We start from the raw sequence: 22130 nt of genomic DNA, 5'->3' as shown, positions 1-22130 counted from the left end.
AACGCATACACGTATTTTTAGTACGAATAATTTTCTATAGACAAGTATCAATTCGTATGGATGGCCGATATGCGTTAAACACACACACACTAGTATAATCATCACATCCCGCTTCTTACAAAATAACACACAAGGTCAGGGTTATCAGTGTACTAAAGTGTTCTATCATTATCTCACTGGGCCGGCATGACCAGGTGGGTTAAGGCGTGCGACTTGTAATGTGAGGATCGCGGGTTCGAATCCCGGGCGCACCAAACATGCTTACCGTTTCAGCCGTGGGAGCGTTATTACGTGACGGTCAATCACACTATTAATTGGTAAAAGAGTAGCCCAAGAGTTGGCGGTGGGTGGTGATGACTAGCTGCCTTCCCTCTGGTCTTACACTGCTAAATTAGGGACGTCTAGCGCAGATAGCCCTCGTGTAGCTTTGCACGAAATTCAAAACAAACAAACAAACATTATCTTACTATTTACATATAAATGTTGAAACCATTCTATACCTTACCTATACTAACATACTGTTGGTGTGAACGTGCGTTGTAATTAATGTCTATGAAAAAAACCGATTCACTGTATGTGTACGTATGTTTGATACTTGTCACTAAGATACAGGTTCAGCTTATCTCTCGTTTAGTTAACTTGTATTCATGGATTCATTGAGTAGTGGGATGCTTCAAAACCAGTATAACCAATAACACACGTTGATCAAAGTGTATGTTAAACTAGACCTATCTTGTACTATTCTAGGTAGAGATCACAAAATATTAGTAAATAGATCAAATATTATTATACTTCAATATTATTTGTACAAGAATTGAAGTCTTGGTAGATATATAATTGCTTAAATAACAACTTCGTTTCAATTTGCTGTTTCAGTACATAACTCATCTCTCACAGAATGCACTTGTTAGATTTTATAAGCTTCCGAATACAAAACTTACAGTTCGATTAAGTAAATGATATTAATAATTGTTAGTTCTTCTATCTCAAATATAGAGGGTGTTCAAGGCAAATCACCAAGAACTTCGAGGCGTAACGCACGACTTGGCGCGAACAAGTTATTACACGTTACTTGCGTATATCTGCTCTACTCACATGTATCTAAGATATATATCACGTATCGAGAGATATGTTGTGCTCCAATTATCGGCGGGCGCCAAGGCCAAGATTTCCTGTTTAGTCCAACAACAATAAGACAAAATAGAATCATGTTTGTAAAATGACCTTACGAAGGACACAGAAGTCAGACATCAAGCTTGTTGTATCATATAATGAGCGACTATATTTCTGCTTATATTTTCCTATGTACAGATTGCTGTTACACGTGACAGTCAAGAAATACAAGGCCATCTGTTACGTGATACAAAAAAAAATCTGTATACTTTAAGTACTTAATGCTTTCTTCGTCAACCTAAGGATGCAATCCGCCTTTCGTTTCGCCCTCTTTCTGTATATTAGATCAGTCCCAGTGCATACTCTGTCGTAAGGATTACATTGCCCGTGATTTTGCTTTTTGTTTCTTTTCACTCAGATGTCATTGGTGTCTGTTTAATTTGAGTCAAGATGAGTTGAAATACTTTTTTAAAATGTAGTCATAAATAACCTTCCAAATCGTATTTAAAAAGATAGTATTGAAAAAAAAAAGTTTATTTTCGGTTTATCATTTTAACATCGCAGGAACATGAATATCTTCAGTTAAAAACTGATCTCACTGCTGATATATCATCAGCGGTTCTAAAAGTCTTGCGTTTTTAAAGCGTGATCAAACACAGATCACTTACATACAATGCCCTCTGTCTTCGTTGTTCGGTATGCATAACTCTTACCAATATGAAGCAGAATTGTCCAACTGTCTGTGTTTTTTTGGTTTTGGTTTAGTTTGAATTTCGCGCAAAGCTACACGCTAGCCGTCCATAATTTAGCAGTGTGAGCTTAGAGAGAAGGCAGCTAGTCATCGCCACCCTCAGCTAACTCTTGGACTATTATTTTACCAACAAATAGTGGGACTGACCGTCACATTATAACGCCTCCACAGCTGAAAGGGCGAGCATTTTTGGTGGGACGGGGATTCGAACCCGCGACCCTCATATTACAAGTCGAGCGCCCTGGCCATGCCAGGCCTCTGTGTTTTTGGGATCACAAGTTGTTGCAACGAGGTAGCTCAACCAATTTTGATGGAATTTGGTAGAGGAAGGGAGATTTATCCCCAACGATCGCGATTAAAGGATAAGAAATGGCAGGAACGGTTAGAATTTGGTAACCATTTCAGCTTAACCTCCTTTGTACTACGCATGAGGGCTAAACCTACCGATGAAACCGGTAGCAAAGTACCCAAAGTTGACGTTTAATACCACGCATAGTATAGTAATTTTGCGTTGGATGAACGTTTTGTATTCCAAGGCTCCAAACTGTAGAAGAGGGCGGTCACGCCTCGTTTATAGCATTACATTTTAACAGTATTGACGGGTACCTTTTTAGCTAACATTATATATTTTAATTAAATATATTTTGTATAAATTCAGGCAGTCTATAAACAAGACATTTTTTTACAACTTTGATTAGTGTAGTTTTATTATTTTCAAGCAAAGTCATTTCCCAGTGTCAATAATGTTTCGAACATCTTGAAACGTCTGATTATTTAAATATGACTTCAGAAACATAAAGAAGGCCTGGCATGGCCAAGCGCGTAAGGCGTGCGACTCGTAATCCGAGGGTCGCGGGTTCGCCCGCGTCGCGCTAAACATGCTCGCCCTCCCAGACGTGGGGGCGTTATAATGTGACGGTTAATCCCACTATTCGTTAATTAAAGAGTAGCCCAAGAGTTGGCGGTGGGTGGTGATGACTAGCTGCCTTCCCTCTAGTCTTACATTGCTAAATTAGTGACGGCTAGCACAGATAGCCCTCGAGTAGCTTTGTGCGAAATTCCAAAACAAACATAAAGAAATATCTAAAAGCATTGGACATACATCACACTATGTGATAAAATTTTTACTTTTTCTTGTTCCTCGGCAGAATTGTTATTTCCCAATTGCTTAGGCCTAGAGTAAATAGAAAAGACCTATTTTTCTCTTGAAACTTCGCTTTTGTTATCTGGGAGTGTGTAACGAAAACATAATGGGAGACTGTATTTGGGGGCTGATACGTGAAAGTGATTTACGCGTAAATGAAAAGGTGCAAATTTGCCCGTTTATACATAGAAAATAGGTTAATTTCTAAATTTCATTATCCAGGTCACAAAAGCAAAGTTTGAAAGGAATAATGGCCACTTTCTGTACTTTTACAACATAAGCAGTTAAGAAATAACACATACTATACAGGAACAAAATTTCTGTTACATAGGGTTATTTGTGCATTTTTCTCTTACTAGTTAATTATTAAAATAGTTGTAGCCGCTAGTCCTTTCCCACCCTTTATTCAGTAAGAGCAATGTATATACGATAGTCCTCTGGATTTCAAGACGTCCTATACATATATATGATAAGCAATGAAGCTCTGATAATAAAGCTAGTTAGAAAACTTGTTTTCAAGAGTCATGACGCAAAGTAGTAAAGTGATAAGAATACGAGCGACTGAGTATATTATAATAAAACAAATTTGGGAGCTCATTTCGTCTCTACTATTCACGTCGCCGGTTGACGTAATGCTCTTTTATCTAACAACCATGGATTTTTATAATAGCCCTGCGTCGTAGTTGCTACTGGAGAAGCACCGTTGTAAAGCTGTCATATCCAATGTGCACCACTGTTCCGCACGTGGTTTTCATGATTCATTTATTGAAAAAATATTACGGTTTCCATGCGCTCGTTTCAACAGTGTAATCGCAAAGGCATGTGATGGTTAAACGGGAGTTATGGTTGACCAGCTTATATTGGTGAGCCCAGTAGAATATTCTGTTGCTCTTATTTTTATTTGAATTGGTTTATTGATTATGTTGCATATTGTTGCCTGAGTAGATTAACGGCTTTTACCACTTACCTTTACCTATGTGTTCGTGGATATCTCCTTGTCATCTGTTACAAGATGTCATATTACGCCTATCGTTGCTGGAGTATACTTTGTTGCTGCTTTGTGACTGGTTGACGTAAATAGTTATATTTCCAATTGTAATTCTCTCACACTCTCGTGCATTGTATCTGGTTATGACAAATATAAACATGTCGAAAATACGTAGTTTGTCTTTCTGCTGTTTTCATGTTCCAATAAAAGTTCATTCTAGAAAACAAGTGTTTAAAATCAACATAATTTTAGTGGCTAAGAAAAGGGAATCTAAGTCGGAACAACTTTCTGTATGGGCTCCGGCATGCTCAGGTGGTTAAGACACTCGATTCATAATCTGAGGGTCGCGGGTTCGAGTCCCCGTCCCCCAAACGTGCTCGCCCTTTCAGCCATGGGGGCGTTAAAATGTTACGGTCAATCCCATTACTCGTTGGTAAAAGAATAGCCCAAGAGTTGGCGGAGGGTGGTGATGACTAGCTGCCTTTCCTCTAGTCTTACACTGCTAAATTAGGGACGGCTAGCGCAGATAGCCCTCGTGTAGCTTTGCACGAATTTCAAACCAAAACGTATCGTATTAATCCTTTTTCTTTGATTGTAGATTGTTTGCGTGGAGTATCACTTATACTGGATTCGATCCTGGTATACGTACTACACAAGACAAATTTTATTTGCGAGAAAATTCTTTGTGGCCTCAAAAAGAACGTTTTTAAGAAGTAAACTCTAGTGAAAATAAAAATTAGGTAGTGCATGATGTTTCATTTAATCTGTATAAATTTCTGATTTGTAATTTTTTGTCATAACTTTCGGTTATTTTTGTTGTTATGTTGTTTCATAACTAGGAAAGAATGAATTAAACTTCGTAGATTCTCAAATAAACATGTTTGGATATGTATACGTATACTAACTTAAAACTGTGTCTCGATAGGCAGAAAATCACAGTTTGATACATTGTAATGCAAGACTACGGATAATTTCGTCTACCGAATGCTCATTTCCATAAAATTGGTTTGAAACTGGTACTGGATGACATAAATGTAACTTAAATACACACAGCTCTAGCTAATTAAATAAAAACAAATTAATATTTTTATATTACTTGAGAATGCTCATAAAAGGAAATCTCGGGGGTTATCCTACTACCATCAAGAGCTTTGAAAATACACCGAAGAAAGATGGTCTTCAACTGTAAGTTTCAGAAAAAGTCTTTAAAGTAGGCTTAATAATTCTAACATTACTTTACATCTAGCTATATAAACTCTTTTTTTCTTTTTAGTTTGTTCTGAATTTTGCGTAAAGCTACACGAGAGCTATCTGGGTTAGCCGTCCATAATTTAGCAATGTAAGACTAGAGAGAAGGAAGCTAGTCATCACCACCCACCGCCAACTCTAGGGCTACTCTTTCACCAACGAATAGTGGGATTGACCGTCACATTATAACGCCTCTGCGGCTGAAAGGGTGGGTGAGCATGCTCGATGACAGGTTTGAAGTTGTGACCCGCTGATTGCGAGTCGTGCGCCCTAACCACCTGCCTATACTAGGCCTTACAATTTGACACTATTTACATGTGTGTTATTAAAGAAAACCTTGACGTAAGTTTAAAGATAATGTCTAGTATACATATTTAATTTTTGGACTTTTTTTTTTAGACAGCACGTTTCAAAACAACTGAGATTTGCTTGCATAAATAAAATGATTTATTAGCATACATTACCGCCGTCATCAGAAAAAAAAAATTCTTACTATTTTCACTTTATTGTTCTGCAACACCAGCCATGTAAGTTAAATACCATTTCACTGAGTGATCGTGTTTTAAAAGTGGAATAAAAAAATGTCAAAGTTAAATGGAAATGTTTGTTACGCATGCTCAGTCACTCGCAATGACGTCTGCTTTTAAATATTTATGAATAAACTTTGTCTTCTATTTCTTTTATCGTATCTGTTTACTGCAACAACTTTTGACAAGAATATCCTTAACTCTAAATTTATGATGGGGCTCGTAAAAGCGCTTTCTGTTGTGATATTTCCTTACAAGGTTATATCCCAAAGAAACAGGTATAAAGCTACCAGAGCTGGTTCGCAGGAAGATGAGCGTTTACTTTATATCAGATATCTATACATTTTTTGATATATGTGAGTAGCTTTATATCAGATATATATACATTTTTTTGATATATGTGAGTAGCTTTATATCAGATATCTATACATTTTTTTTCAAATGTAGCATTTTACTGAATCTCTTATGCAGAGTTTGCCCCCCGCTAGTACAGCGGTATGCCTACGGATTTACAACGCTAAAATTAGGGGTTCGATTCCCCTCAGTGGGCTGAGCAGATAGCCTCATACGGCTTTCAATACGAAACACACACACGTAGAGTTTACAATATTTCTCCATCCGCTTTGGAATGATCTTTTTGCAACAAAAACTTGGAGTGAAAACGGTTACACCTTACAGTCTAATGAGGTTACAACATAACCTTCGTGACAAATAGAAACTTCTCCTACCAAGAAACCCTATACTTTATTAAGGTTACTATTAAATACTATCCTTTTCTTCATACGTAAACAAAACAGCTCAGGTTCAAAAAGTAATTTAGTCTTTTTTTACTCAGATTCTCATTTTCGAATTCACAACATGTTTTGAACAAAAGACTTTCCGCCTACACCTCTTCGTTCATGATATGTCTACCAAAATACTTGTAGTGACTCTAAGGTCATTTATATTCGCCAAAGTTTATGCCAATTAAAAAACACATGCACGTGAACATATAGATATTATTGTGAGCTGTTTTTCAGTGTTTTAATTTGGATGCTTGTTCCCTAAAAAAGAACGTGTCATTATGTAATGATGTTGATTCACAAGGTTTGCGTAGCAAATATGAAACGTGAATGATATAAGTTAAGTGTGCGCACTAATAGTCTCTGAATTTCTGTTCAAACGATATATGTGAAGTTAGGCCTACAAGTGAATGTTGCCTATATGAAACATTAATCCAAATGAACTTGCTAAACAATAGAATACGTTACAATAGTGCTTTTAAAATGTTTAAATCCTTGTAATTTTCCTGTCTGTATACACATAGTGAAAACACCAGCCACTATTTTTTTGAGTAATTTCAAAAATATAACCTCAGGTTCGTCCAAGCATCATCTGTCCCACAAATCATTTAAATATATTTTGCTAAACTATATGTTTATTCATTTTATTTTTGTACTTAACACATTGTCAATTTCTATGATAACATTATGTAGGCTTTTTGTAATATTTTGAATAGCTATATTATTATATATCGCTTATGGTAGAATTTATATATTCCAAAACGATTGATTAGAAACATTTACATTGTGGGAGTAATGCTTATATTTTTTCATTAAAATGCCAAAAATATTTACTACTGAGGTTCATATAGTCCCTGTGAATTGTTCTATGAAAATTAGTGTTCCCACTAATTGGATTGAAATGGTCTTTATGCAGAATTTTGTAACATGCAAAATCGTGAGATTTCTTAACATGATGCAATGTGTGTATTCCACCGATATTGGGTGGTACGAACATAAGTCAGTGTTTGATAATTCACGAGTTAAGGTATGATATAAGTACCAGTTTCTCATCTCCTGGTTAAAACGAGAAGAACAAACCAATCAAGTTAATTATACATTCGAATGTTTGTAAAAATAACTAATTAAAACAATTTATCGCCATAAAAGCACAAGAGTTCCGTTTCGCAGGGTATGAATTTTGGTTAATACCTTTGTATAATTAAAGTTAAATAAGCCGCGTGAATATTCAAAATAAATGGTTGAAATTATCATTTTGTGTGTAAGAGTTCTGTATAGTGTTTATATATTTTTAGAAACGCGCACAAACGTATAATTCGGTCACATTATTTATTACAGTGGAACTACAAAAAAGTGTTTTTGTCTTTACAATGGACTTTTTGTTAGATATTTCTATTTTTTACTGTCAGTTTATGACACGAATTTCGTTAACATTTGTTAAGACTCGACACGACTAAGTTGATTTATAGTTATAAAATGTGTTATGAAATGGTTGTCGATTTTTGGTGAATAACTCTATTGTTTCTCGAACTTTTGTAGATCAGATAGTGAAATAAAATTTCCTGGCCTAGATCGCTTTATAAAACAATTTCCCTTGTTTCTGAGTAATAGTTAACCCACAGCTGAAACACCTTTGTTTAATGAAACACGACCACAAGCGTTAAGTTGCTAAGTAATGAACAGTGCCTCAAAAGTAATACTAATTAGTGAATTTTGCAATTAATTGTCCGAAACATCACTTAGTTTTTGGTTACGTATTTTATTTATAAAAGTTATTTTAATTGAAAACTGAGCAAGTGTCAATAAATAAGCTCTGTTCCTATGTTGTCCCATAAGAATCGTGTTAGCTTAACTGAGAGTAGAAGTTGATGATGTAATCCAGAAATCCTCTTCACGTGTTTATCTCATGAGATTTCAACCTCTCACCTCAGTTTTACTTCTATTTGTGTCATCAGTGGTTCAACGGTAAGTTAATGGGCTAAAAACGAGAAAAATTGAGTTCCTTTGCTCGTGACGGGCAGACAACTAGTCGTGTAGCTTTGTACTTTACAATAAAACAAGCAAATTATAATTTCGTTTTGCTATCTCTCGGTACAATCATGCTATTTAATATTACACTTGATATATGGTGAACATACGTTGCAAATGCTGATAGTGATGACTAAATATAGAAGAATTATCCAAGAATAGTCTGCAATCGACGTACAATTGGATGTAAGCTATATCTATTGAGGGTATTGATTTTTTTATGAAGCAAGACATTTTTCGAGTTAACACTGCTGCTAAGATGGACAAACATAAGAATAAACCTTACAATTATAATACAGATTGTCTGCACAACAACAGAGATTATGAAGGTCAACAGTTCCTGTCTACTGTACTTCTGAACTAGAGACAATAATTCCTTTCCGAGGACACGATTCAAAGAACAGGTTTGTAGTTATGTCTTGATTTTTATCGTGACAAGTATTTTATTACAGAATGCTGTATTTTATATCTTGCTCCTAACTGGTATGTATCTCAGACTACTTATACGGTCTCTTTCAAAAGTTGAAAGTTTTTTCAAAAGTTTTTACATGACAAGCTTCAGTCCGCTTAAAAAGTAGTACACTATAAGTCACGCATGTGCACTAATTATTTGTTGGTGTGTTTGTTTATATTTTGCGAAGAATCATTCGAGGCTATCTGCAATAGCCTTTCCTAATTTGGAAGTGATAGTCAAGAGGGACGGCAGATAGTGTACGCCCCTCACCACCAACTCGTGGGATATTCTAATCAAACAGTGAGAACTGACCGTCACTCTTATAATGTGCTTACAACTCCAAAACGTAGAGCACGATGTTTGTATTATCTAACATTAGAATCGTTATACGTGTAAAACAAAGATATTAATACGGCTCTAGAAACTTTGTTAAAACTTGCATAACAGTTAATCAACGTTTAAAACAAACGAAAAGCAAACATTATGCTTGTTTGTAGTCAATAAGCTACACGATGGGATATCTGTGCTGTGCCAATAGCGAGTATCTAAACCAGGGTTTTAGCGTTATACGCTTCTGAACTTTGCCGCTAAGCCACAGAGAGATACGCGGATATTATTAATAGCACTAATGTATAGATTACACTCATGACTTCCAGAACAGAAATGCCAACTGACAAGCGTGTGGAAATAACTTACTGCACTGAAATTTCATTTTTTATTAGGAACTGCAGGTAAAGAAAGTATGGGAAACAATTACTTGATAATAGAAAGATAGAAACCTAAAGTCTTATAGCTCGGAGTGAGCTCTTTACACGACAATCTAGCAGTGATCGTGCTGATGAGCTAACTTTAAGTATTAGTGCATGTTATTATGAAATGGCATTACTAGATGTATAGTTGCTCATAAAAATAGTTGCTTAAAAGAGAGAGAGAGAAGCAAATCAAAGAGACTGAAATAAATTTTTAAAAAACAGTTTGAGTAAATTCAGGTTCAGATGGGCGGAAAAACGTTATTACTTATGTAGGCCAAGTTGTTAATGGTGGACAGGAAAACATTACTACTTTCTTAGGCCAAGTTGTTAATGGTGGGCAGGAAAACATTACTACCTACTTAGGCCAAGTTGTCAATGGTGAACAGGAAAACATTACTACCTACTTAGGCCAAGTTGTCAATGGTGGGCAGGAAAATATTACTACTTTCTTAGGCCAAGTTGTCAATGGTGGACAGGAAAACATTACTACTTACGTAGGCCAAGTCGTCAATGGTGGGCAGGAAAACATTACTATTTACTTAGGCCAAGTTGTCAATGGCGGGCAGGAAAACATTACTACTTACTTAGGCCAAGTTGTCAAAGTGCTATAGAACCATATCATGGTTTGGTTTAGTTTGTTAGGAATTAAGAACACAGATATCGAAACCCAGTTTTCACTGTGTGAGTCCGCAAACATACCGCTGTGTCACGAGGTCGCATGTCATGGAGGTATGGAAATACAAATGTATTAAAAGACTGTAGGTAAAACGTGTATTTTGGAAAGTTTGTTCCATTGTTTAATAACTTATTGAAAACGATTTGGGTGAAAATAAAAATTCTGGAAATCGAAGATCGTATAAAAAAGTTTTGAAAAGTAATTTGTTTAGTAGAGTATGGAATACTTTCAACTTAGCCATAATAATATTATTGATTGTCTAACACAAGTGCTAATTTCCAGCTTAAGTTACAAGGTTAACTTATATGCTCAGAACTAAATGAAATTCAAAAACAGACCAATAAAATAAAACTTAGACTGAAATTATTTTAACAAATCATGTTTAAAAACATTATTAATACAATAATAATAAGAGAACTTAAGATCTTCAAAAAAGTTTATTTCTTCAATTACTAAAAAGAATTAGTTTAAAAAGTTAAACATTTAAAACTACAAAATATGTAATATTTGCGTCCAAATACGTAAATTAAAAAAAAAAGATTAAATCGTACAAACTCAAAATGGTTCTCTTATATCATCTTGAGTCAGGCGCGGCCATGTCTTTGATTAGCTTATTACATTGTGAACGTCTTTTCAGGGTTGTCAAAATATGATAATAATTAATTATACTTTCATAAAGGCCCGGCATGGCCAGGTGGTTAAGGGATTCGACTCGTAATCTGAAAGTCGAGGGTTCGAATCACTCCGTCACACCAAACGTTTGCTCCCTTTAAACCGTGGGGGCGTTATAGTGTGACGGTCAATCCCACTATTCGTTTGTAAAAGTGTAGCCAAAGAGATGGCGGTGAGTGGTGATGACTAGCTGCCTTCCTCTAATCTTACACTGCTAAATTAGGGACGGCTAGCGCAGATAGCCCTCGTGTAGCTTTGACGAAATTCAAAAACCAAACCAAACTTCTCATAAAACATTAGCATTTTGCATTTTATGCTTTTGACACTATATTATTTATCTAGTCCCTAAGAGATTTTCAAGAATTAGGAGAAGTGTTTTCTTCAATCCAGACTTCATCAGATCGGCTGGTACAAAATAAACACATTAGTAGATAAACACTGTTTATAAAAGCAATTTGTTACAAATACAATAGTTATGGTTTGAACTACTTAAAGAACATAGTGTTAAAATATAGTAGGCCTAACACTGTTGCCTTATGTTACTAAGTATATAGCCCAGTGGATATAATTTCGCGCAAAGCTACACGAGGTCTGTTTGCGCTAGCCGTTTCTAATTTAGCAGTGAAAGATAAGAAAGAAGGCACCAAGTCATCACAGCCCACCGCCAAATTTTGGGCTACCTTTTACCAACGAATAGTGGGATTGAGTGTCACATTATAACGCCCCATCGGCTAAAATGGCAGCAAGTTTGGTGGAACGGGGATCGAATCCACGACCATTAGATTACAAATTGAGCGCCCTAACCACGTGGGCATGACGGGCCCCTTATGGAGTTAAATGGATCAACAGGTCCACATTTCGAGATGTTTTGATGAACCTGCTTTGTACTTTCGGCTATGAATCGTTATGAAAGTGACAATCAATTCCCTTATTTCATCCAAAGAGACGGAAAGCCCATTGTAGCAGCAAATAACGCTCACAGGCTGCCATCCTCTGGTTAGTAGTTTGTAATTAAGGATAAGTGTACCTGAACCCTAGTACTATTTGATGTAACTCTTAATCGCCCACATGCGCCTAAGGTGGCGCTTAGGTTACATGTGGCAGTTCTATTTCACAAGTTTCAGTGGTTCATATTTCCATATTATAAATTTAAACATTTATTCCTGAGTGAAGTAAAGATGGAGTTTCTTCTCTTCTGTATCTTTTATTATAAAGTAGTATAAAAGCCCCTCAATAAAGACAGGAAATTATAGCCTGCGAAATCTAAACCTTTAGGTTCCAAACCTTCATAACTTTGCCATATGTAATCAGTCATAAGAAAAACAAAGGTTCTTCTAGCTTCGGAAAATTAAAATCTACCATGAGCAGTATTTATTTAGGTATAGAGTGTTTAAATTACTACATAATGGCGCCTTCGGATAAAAGATTAAAACATACGATGACCAGATAATCGCACGCACACATCTCTTCTTATTCTGAGTAAAAAATCGTCGCCTTCCCTATATATGATTGGTGTCTTCAGTATATTTTAAAAAAGTTTTTTGTAATAATTCCCAAGCACAGATTTACGCTAATTTATTATTTATTTTTCATAGGAGTGTTCCCAGTTTTCCTATTCGGATCCTATCTCTCATGACGTCATAATGATGTGGATGATGTTGTGTCACGCACAGAATGTCATGCCTAATCTGGTGCTTGGAACTCTCTCTTTGACAGGCGTTCATATAGTAGAAAAAGTGCCAAAGTATTGGAGCTATTTACACCTATGTTAGTGAGTAAATTCAACCAAATTGAGAACGGGCAATCAAAAGAGAAATTATTATAAGTATTATAAAAAAAACAACGTGGAACTGGATTCAGGAAACTCACGAAATCCTGAGGAACTGAGAGTGACCAACCAACACTAAACTTTTATATATATTGATGAGCCATCATTTCTAATCTTAATCTGTCACCGTCTTACAACACAAACCCCGGCATGGCCAAGCGTGTTAAGGCGTTCGACTCGTAATCCGAGAGTTGCTTAGCGTACTTAGCCCTGAAGCTTGGTGTTAAGTCACTATCGGACGCATTTCCTGGTACTTAAATAAACACAATTATTCAGTAGTTACTGTCTTATCATTATTGTTTCATGTTAGTTAAATAAACACAATTATTCAGTAGTTACTGTCTTATCATTATTGTTTCATGTTAGTTAAATAAACACAATTATTCAGTAGTTACTGTCTTATCATTATTGTTTCATGTTAGTTAAATAAACACAATTATTCAGTAGTTACTGTCTTACCAATATTGTTTCCTGTTAGTTAAATAAACACAATTATTCAGTAGTTACTGTCTTATCATTATTGTTTCATGTTACTTAAATAAACACAATTATTCAGTAGTTACTGTCTTATCAATATTGTTTCATGTTAGTTAAATAAACACAATTATTCAGTAGTTACTGTCTTATCATTATTGTTTCCTGTTAGTTAAATAAACACAATTATTCAGTAGTTACTGTCTTATCATTATTGTTTCCTGTTAGTTAAATAAACACAATTATTCAGTAGTTACTGTCTTATCATTATTGTTTCCTGTTACTTAAATAAACACAATTATTCAGTAGTTACTGTCTTATCAATATTGTTTCCTGTTAGTTAAATAAACACAATTATTCAGTAGTTACTGTCTTATCATTATTGTTTCCTGTTACTTAAATAAACACAATTATTCAGTAGTTACTGTCTTATCATTATTGTTTCATGTTAGTTAAATAAACACAATTATTCAGTAGTTACTGTCTTATCATTATTGTTTCCTGTTAGTTAAATAAACACAATTATTCAGTAGTTACTGTCTTATCAATATTGTTTCATGTTAGTTAAATAAACACAATTATTCAGTAGTTACTGTCTTATCATTATTGTTTCATGTTAGTTAAATAAACACAATTATTCAGTAGTTACTGTCTTATCATTATTGTTTCCTGTTAGTTAAATAAACACAATTATTCAGTAGTTACTGTCTTATCATTATTGTTTCATGTTACTTAAATAAACACAATTATTCAGTAGTTACTGTCTTATCATTATTGTTTCATGTTAGTTAAATAAACACAATTATTCAGTAGTTACTGTCTTATCATTATTGTTTCATGTTAGTTAAATAAACACAATTATTCAGTAGTTACTGTCTTATCATTATTGTTTCATGTTAGTTAAATAAACACAATTATTCAGTAGTTACTGTCTTATCAATATTGTTTCATGTTAGTTAAATAAACACAATTATTCAGTAGTTACTGTCTTATCATTATTGTTTCCTGTTAGTTAAATAAACACAATTATTCAGTAGTTACTGTCTTATCATTATTGTTTCCTGTTACTTAAATAAACACAATTATTCAGTAGTTACTGTCTTATCAATATTGTTTCCTGTTAGTTAAATAAACACAATTATTCAGTAGCTACTGTCTTATCATTATTGTTTCCTGTTACTTAAATAAACACAATTATTCAGTAGTTACTGTCTTATCAATATTGTTTCATGTTAGTTAAATAAACACAATTATTCAGTAGTTACTGTCTTATCATTATTGTTTCATGTTACTTAAATAAACACAAATATTCAGTAGTTACTGTCTTATCATTATTGTTTCCTGTTAGTTAAATAAACACAATTATTCAGTAGTTACTGTCTTATCATTATTGTTTCATGTTACTTAAATAAACACAATTATTCAGTAGTTACTGTCTTATCATTATTGTTTCATGTTAGTTAAATAAACACAATTATTCAGTAGTTACTGTCTTATCATTATTGTTTCATGTTAGTTAAATAAACACAATTATTCAGTAGTTACTGTCTTATCATTATTGTTTCATGTTAGTTAAATAAACACAATTATTCAGTAGTTACTGTCTTATCAATATTGTTTCATGTTAGTTAAATAAACACAATTATTCAGTAGTTACTGTCTTATCATTATTGTTTCCTGTTAGTTAAATAAACACAATTATTCAGTAGTTACTGTCTTATCATTATTGTTTCCTGTTACTTAAATAAACACAATTATTCAGTAGTTACTGTCTTATCAATATTGTTTCCTGTTAGTTAAATAAACACAATTATTCAGTAGCTACTGTCTTATCATTATTGTTTCCTGTTACTTAAATAAACACAATTATTCAGTAGTTACTGTCTTATCATTATTGTTTCATGTTAGTTAAATAAACACAATTATTCAGTAGTTACTGTCTTATCATTATTGTTTCCTGTTACTTAAATAAACACAAATATTCAGTAGTTACTGTCTTATCATTATTGTTTCCTGTTAGTTAAATAAACACAATTATTCAGTAGTTACTGTCTTATCAATATTGTTTCATGTTAGTTAAATAAACACAATTATTCAGTAGTTACTGTCTTATCATTATTGTTTCATGTTACTTAAATAAACACAAATATTCAGTAGTTACTGTCTTATCATTATTGTTTCCTGTTAGTTAAATAAACACAATTATTCAGTAGTTACTGTCTTATCATTATTGTTTCATGTTACTTAAATAAACACAATTATTCAGTAGTTACTGTCTTATCATTATTGTTTCATGTTAGTTAAATAAACACAATTATTCAGTAGTTACTGTCTTATCATTATTGTTTCCTGTTAGTTAAATAAACACAATTATTCAGTAGTTACTGTCTTATCATTATTGTTTCATGTTAGTTAAATAAACACAATTATTCAGTAGTTACTGTCTTATCATTATTGTTTCATGTTAGTTAAATAAACACAATTATTCAGTAGTTACTGTCTTATCAATATTGTTTTCTGTTAGTTAAATAAACACAATTATTCAGTAGTTACTGTCTTATCATTATTGTTTCATGTTAGTTAAATAAACACAATTATTCAGTAGTTACTGTCTTATCATTATTGTTTCATGTTAGTTAAATAAACACAATTATTCAGTAGTTACTGTCTTATCAATATTGTTTCATGTTAGTTAAATAAACACAATTATTCAGTAGTTACTGTCTTATCATTATTGTTTCCTGTTAGTTAAATAAACACAATTATTCAGTAGTTACTGTCTTATCATTATTGTTTCATGTTAGTTAAATAAACACAATTATTCAGTAGTTACTCTCTTATCAATATTGTTTCATGTTAGTTAAATAAACACAATTATTCAGTAGTTACTGTCTTATCATTATTGTTTCCTGTTAGTTAAATAAACACAATTATTCAGTAGTTACTGTCTTATCATTATTGTTTCATGTTAGTTAAATAAACACAATTATTCAGTAGTTACTGTCTTATCAATATTGTTTCATGTTAGTTAAATAAACACAATTATTCAGTAGTTACTGTCTTATCATTATTGTTTCCTGTTAGTTAAATAAACACAATTATTCAGTAGTTACTGTCTTATCATTATTGTTTCCTGTTAGTTAAATAAACACAATTATTCAGTAGTTACTGTCTTATCATTATTGTTTCCTGTTAGTTAAATAAACACAATTATTCAGTAGTTACTGTCTTATCATTATTGTTTCATGTTAGTTAAATAAACACAATTATTCAGTAGTTACTGTCTTATCATTATTGTTTCATGTTAGTTAAATAAACACAATTATTCAGTAGTTACTGTCTTATCATTATTGTTTCCTGTTAGTTAAATAAACACAATTATTCAGTAGTTACTGTCTTATCATTATTGTTTCATGTTAGTTAAATAAACACAATTATTCAGTAGTTACTGTCTTATCATTATTGTTTCCTGTTACTTAAATAAACACAATTATTCAGTAGTTACTGTCTTATCATTATTGTTTCCTGTTACTTAAATAAACACAATTATTCAGTAGTTACAGTCTTATCGTTATTGTTTCCTGTCACTTAAATAAAAAACAATTATCCAATAGTTACTGTCTTATCATCATTGTCGTACTTTAGTTTTTCAAGTGCCTAACGTCCACCGCAACTGATCGAAAATACGTCATTGCTCTTAGATAACTAGTTACAAAGCAAATAAAATCGAGACAGATAACTGTTTCGAAACCAGTTTATCGCTAGGAAACACCCACTTCCAGAAAATACTGTTTAAAGATTAAGAGTTGTCATTAAACGAAGGGAATAAGACGCGTTCATGTGGTTCTTTTAGTCTATCGCACAAGTGCACACTGTAATTAAAGCTTGGACATTTGTAGAAAAATATTTCTCTCACAATCCTTGGCACACATCAAAGTCTCCGCTAAGTCCAGCGGAGGAGGTCGTTTTCCTTGAAACGTGACCACAAGTGGTAAACATAGTGCCAAGAGAAACCTTAAACGGGTATAATTTGATTCATCTCTCTCTGCTTTAAAACTCTCTTGTAATGTATTCCAGCTAATGCAGATTAAATATGCATACGAAAATAAGATAAACAATTAAACTTGCACCAGCCTTTCGTAACTCGACGGCTTCAGCCTCAAACGACAGCAAACGTAGTTATTAGAAAAAAGATATAAAACAGAAAAACACTGAAGTCTTCCAGTGTCAGTATGTAGGTGTAAATTCGTCCTCGTCTGGAAATACTAGCCTCGCAAACTAATGTTTTAAACTAAATGTTAACACTTTTATATATATTGTTTTCATTGTCGTGATATCACGTCTGTCTTGCAATCTGGCCAGTCTCAGAATTTAGGAACCTTAACACAAAATTGTGGGGTTATCTGCACATAACAGCCCCTAATTTTGAAACTCATAGACTAGAGAGAAATTTACAGCACCCTCCGCCAGCTCTTGTGCTATTCTTATCCAACCGAGAAGTGGGATTTGAAAGCCGCTTTTATAGCTCAACCATCGGATTCACAGTCGGGGCACGCTAAACACCAGACCTCGCCCAACCCTTATCTGGTCAAGGCCGTTTCATTTAAGCTGTATTTGTGACAAAAGTTCCACGCGAGGGAAGAAAACCCAGCAATGATTTCGCTGAACAACAGATGTTCTTTTAGCGCAAGGTTACTGAACGGAATATCTGCACTCTCTCCAGAACAGCGACTCGAACCCGGATTTTACCGTAGACAAACCACTGACCCTTCGGATCAGGAAATTAAAGTACGGGCCGCAATCCTGGTAATTCTGTTCCCGGAATCCATTATGTATAGTGAGATTTATATAAGATAATCCTAGGATTTTAGTGATAATATATATTATCCTCTTTCTGACTGGATGGATTTCCCTGGTATCCATCAGATATTTTTTTACATCTCCCAGTGGTGACAATGAATTAATCTTCATGAAATGTTGGACATATTTAAAGAACGGTATCTTGTTTGGATTCTTGAAACTTCGCATGATTAAATTTAATATTTTAATCATTTTGAGGCTGTGAAATTTCAAGACGTTTTGTAAGACAGTGATTTAAAAAAACAGTGAGAGGACTTTTCCCCCTCAGAGTTTCAGTTTTGTACCTCGAATCAAGAAATTCCTTTTTAGATATCCATTCAGTTTCAATCAGATTAATATTTACTGAAAAATTCAAGTAAAACAAACAGTTTTACTTATTACATGATAATCTGGTTTACTGCATAGATTTTGATGCTACATGTATTCACAGAGCATGCTGAAGGATATTTAAACATATTCAAACAATGTTCCGAAACATCTAGCTGGACAATGTATTTTTAGTTTAATCTATATTGATTTATTTGCTTTGTTGCTTTGCATAAAGTTAGACAGTGAGCTATCTGTGCTGTGCCTGCCACGGTTATCAAAACCCGGTTTTTAAGCAGTTACTGTGATCGTAAAAAAAAATCAAAGTTGTAAAACAGTTCACAACAAGTAATTATTTGTTTATATTTTAAAGCCAAATGTTTCACGTAAATACAAAACGCATTATTAAGTGCGCAAATGTCTGTCATATTAAAATGATGTGTAATTTGTGTCCAATGAGTGGATTTCATTTCTCAGACGACTGTAGTCTTTTTGTTTGTTTGTTTGTTTTTACTTATTAAAGTAGCTCGGTGCGGCCATGTGGTTAGGAAAGTCGACTCGTAATCCGAGGGTCGCGGGCTCGAATCCCAGTCGCATTAAATATGCTCGCTCTTTCAGTAGTGCGGGCATTATATTGTGATGGTCAATCCCACTATACACTAGTAAAATATTAAACAAGAGTAAGCGGTGGATGGTGATGACTAGCTGCCTTCCCTATATATGGTCTTACACTGCTATATTAGGAACGGCTAGGACAGATAGTCCTCGTGTAGCTTTACGCGAAATTAAAAAAAAACAAACAAACTTATTGAAGCACGATCATTGGTTATCTATTATCGTCTCTGAACCACGCTTTGATTATAACAAAAGAGAAACCGGAAGTTAGAGCCATACGTGGCAATTCGTTCTATTATTGTACCTAGTTAGTTAGCTTAGGCTTTCTGGTAAATTTAACTCATTCCTTATAACACTTAAGCTTTGTTGTTGTTTTTCATGTCCATAATTGAAAACATAACTTGTTTAAACTACCATGTTGTATTGTTTTAAAAGTGATAAAACAGGATTTATGAAGTGCCACACCAGTCAAGATTGGTAAACTAATATGCGAAATTTGCTTATTTTTTGTCAAAGATACATAACCTTAACAGTAATCAAGTGTAATTAATGACGCTGCTGATACTTAGCATGTTTAATTGGCTCTGTTGAGGGACGAACGAAAAGGAAGCTAGTGTTTTTCCAGTCCTATTTTGGTGTCTGTTCTTCATTGGGCTGGGTGACTATTAATCAATGTTTGTATATGTAAATCATGGTGGTCACGAGAGCTAAATGCGATCGTTCAAACGGGCACACCCACGACACAATCAGACTAAGATCAGGCAGGTTCTTGTCCTTAATGATCCAGGTCAGGACATGTTCTTTTAGCTTCCCCCTTTATCCCTTTATTTTCGCCCTGTTTCTCCTTGTTCCACCTCACACACACAAGCAGTGATAAAGGGGAACGCCCCTGAATGCAAATATACCCATTATTTGTATTTGTTATTATTTGTTTGCTGTCTATTTCAACACCTACTCATAATCGGAGGAAGCGTCTACCTTATCCACAGTCGGAGATCAGTAACTTTATGGTTACGTAAAAAAAAAACTTACACTCTAAATGCTAGGGAGTCTCTCTCATTCGGTAAATTCACGCCCTTGTTATGCTTTGGGTAACTCGTTACGTGTTCATCGCAGAGATGAGCATGAGGAGAAACGGCCAACAAACAGATATTCGCAGCATGTTTGCAGTCTACAACGCAGAACGTGAAGACGCACGGTTGAACGAAATTACGGAGTTATATCGTGACTTCGTATTCGTTGCAAGAGAATACCTACGTTCTAACGACGAGCGAGTGGGAAAAAGACACGAAATCGTTACGATCTTCAGATTCCACACTTGTTTATTTACGTAACCCTGCGTAAAGAGGGGAGAATGCCCTTCATCGGGCTCGGGTGAAGTTCTTGCTAAGATTTTAACGAAACACTAACTATGTATATCTAACAAAAATTGTTACTACAATTGTAAAGCCTTTTCCCATAAGGTAGACTTTTCAATAAAAATTGTCCTGTATTCCATGGTTTATAGATAACCTCGTAGCTCTATTATAAGCCCAATGGAAATTACCTGCTTTCTTCTTCAGCGCTAAAACATCATCAAAAAAAAAAAATAGAAAACGCGGGTTGGTTCGGTCTGATGGTTAGAAAACGCGGTTTGGTTCGGTCTGATGGTCAGGGCATACGACTCGCAGTTCGTATTTCGACTGTGATTTCGAGGACTCGATTAGACAAGACTAGCTATAGGATCACAGTGTATGCTTTTATGTAATCGACTTCTTTCTCATCTGTTAGATCCAAATCGTGGATGCTTTGTGAATAGTTGTTTGACTCTGAAAGAAGAACATTATCTTTTAAAGGATTTTTTTTTTAATTTCGTGCAAAGCTGCTCGAGGGCTATCTGTGCTAGTCGTCCCTAATTTAGCAGTGTTAGACTAGAGGGGATGCAGCTAGTCATCACCACCACCGCCAACTCTTGGGCTACTCTTTTACCAATGAATAGTGGGATTAACCGTAACATTATAATGCCCCCATGGCTGAAAGGGTGAACATGTTTGGTGCGACGGGGATTCGAACCCACAACCCTCAGATTACGAGTCAAACGCCTTAACCCACCCGGCCATGCCGGACCCTTTTAAAGGAATCATGACATATTTTTCAGAAGCTTTGATAATGCTTTGAAATGATATAACACGTGAAAAAAAACTAGGTTGAAGGAAGCTAAGCGATCACGGAATTCAAAAGCAGGTGATTAGGATGTAATCAGTCAGTCCAATTGTTTATCGAATGGTCCGAGGTTCGAGACGTCATGGAGCTAAGTAGTCTCCATATTTTCATTTGCGGTCGCATTATAAAAGTGACAACCAGTTGCATTATTCGGTTCAAAAACCCTTTTTGCAGCGACTGCTGTCGACCTTCTTTGTGGTCAATAGTTCAAAATTATAAACTGCTAGCCTGAACCCTAGAAGGGTCTGTGACCTAGCAGTTTAAGCCCACTTACGCATAAGTTGTCGTTTACGTTGAAAATTATAGTTGGAGTTATGAAAACACAATATCTCGCCTACCATATTTTCATCACGCTCGTACGATTTCAAAGCGGAAGTGACGAAAGATGTCTGATACAGTTATACTATTAAACTACAAGCCTTTCTAATGCTTACTGTGTAGTTTTGCAAAGCAATTACGATAAAAATCTTGTAATTCTGACTGTAATATATGTTATTAAAATAGAGCAGCATGTTTCAGCTTGATCTTAAAGAAACACTTGATAATATCTAGATTATAAACAACGCCATCATTCAAGAATATTTCTAGGGCTTGTTATACAGAGTAGCTTTCTGTTATCTTACAGAATAGCAAACTATAAAACATTTATTTCTTTTTTAACCAAAAGATAAAACTTTATGATTTATGTCTGAATTTTGATCATTTGTTAA

At 34.3% G+C, this 22130-nt stretch overlaps 1 long non-coding RNA gene across 1 annotated transcript in view; it reads left to right on the top strand.

Moving 5' to 3' along the window:
* LOC143228282 (uncharacterized) overlaps positions 1-13315 on the top strand; it is an 88045-nt gene extending 74730 nt beyond the window's left edge. Inside the window, exons 2-3 of the long non-coding RNA XR_013015299.1 lie at positions 8881-8985; positions 12731-13315. This is a non-coding gene — a long non-coding RNA (uncharacterized LOC143228282). The remainder of the gene's footprint in view (positions 1-8880; positions 8986-12730) is intronic.
* The last annotated feature ends 8815 nt before the right edge of the window (positions 13316-22130 follow it).

Source organism: Tachypleus tridentatus, chromosome 10 (genome assembly GCF_004210375.1).
Source record: "Tachypleus tridentatus isolate NWPU-2018 chromosome 10, ASM421037v1, whole genome shotgun sequence".
Lineage (NCBI taxonomy): Eukaryota > Metazoa > Arthropoda > Merostomata > Xiphosura > Limulidae > Tachypleus > Tachypleus tridentatus.
This window is presented reverse-complemented; position numbering and strand designations above follow the sequence as displayed.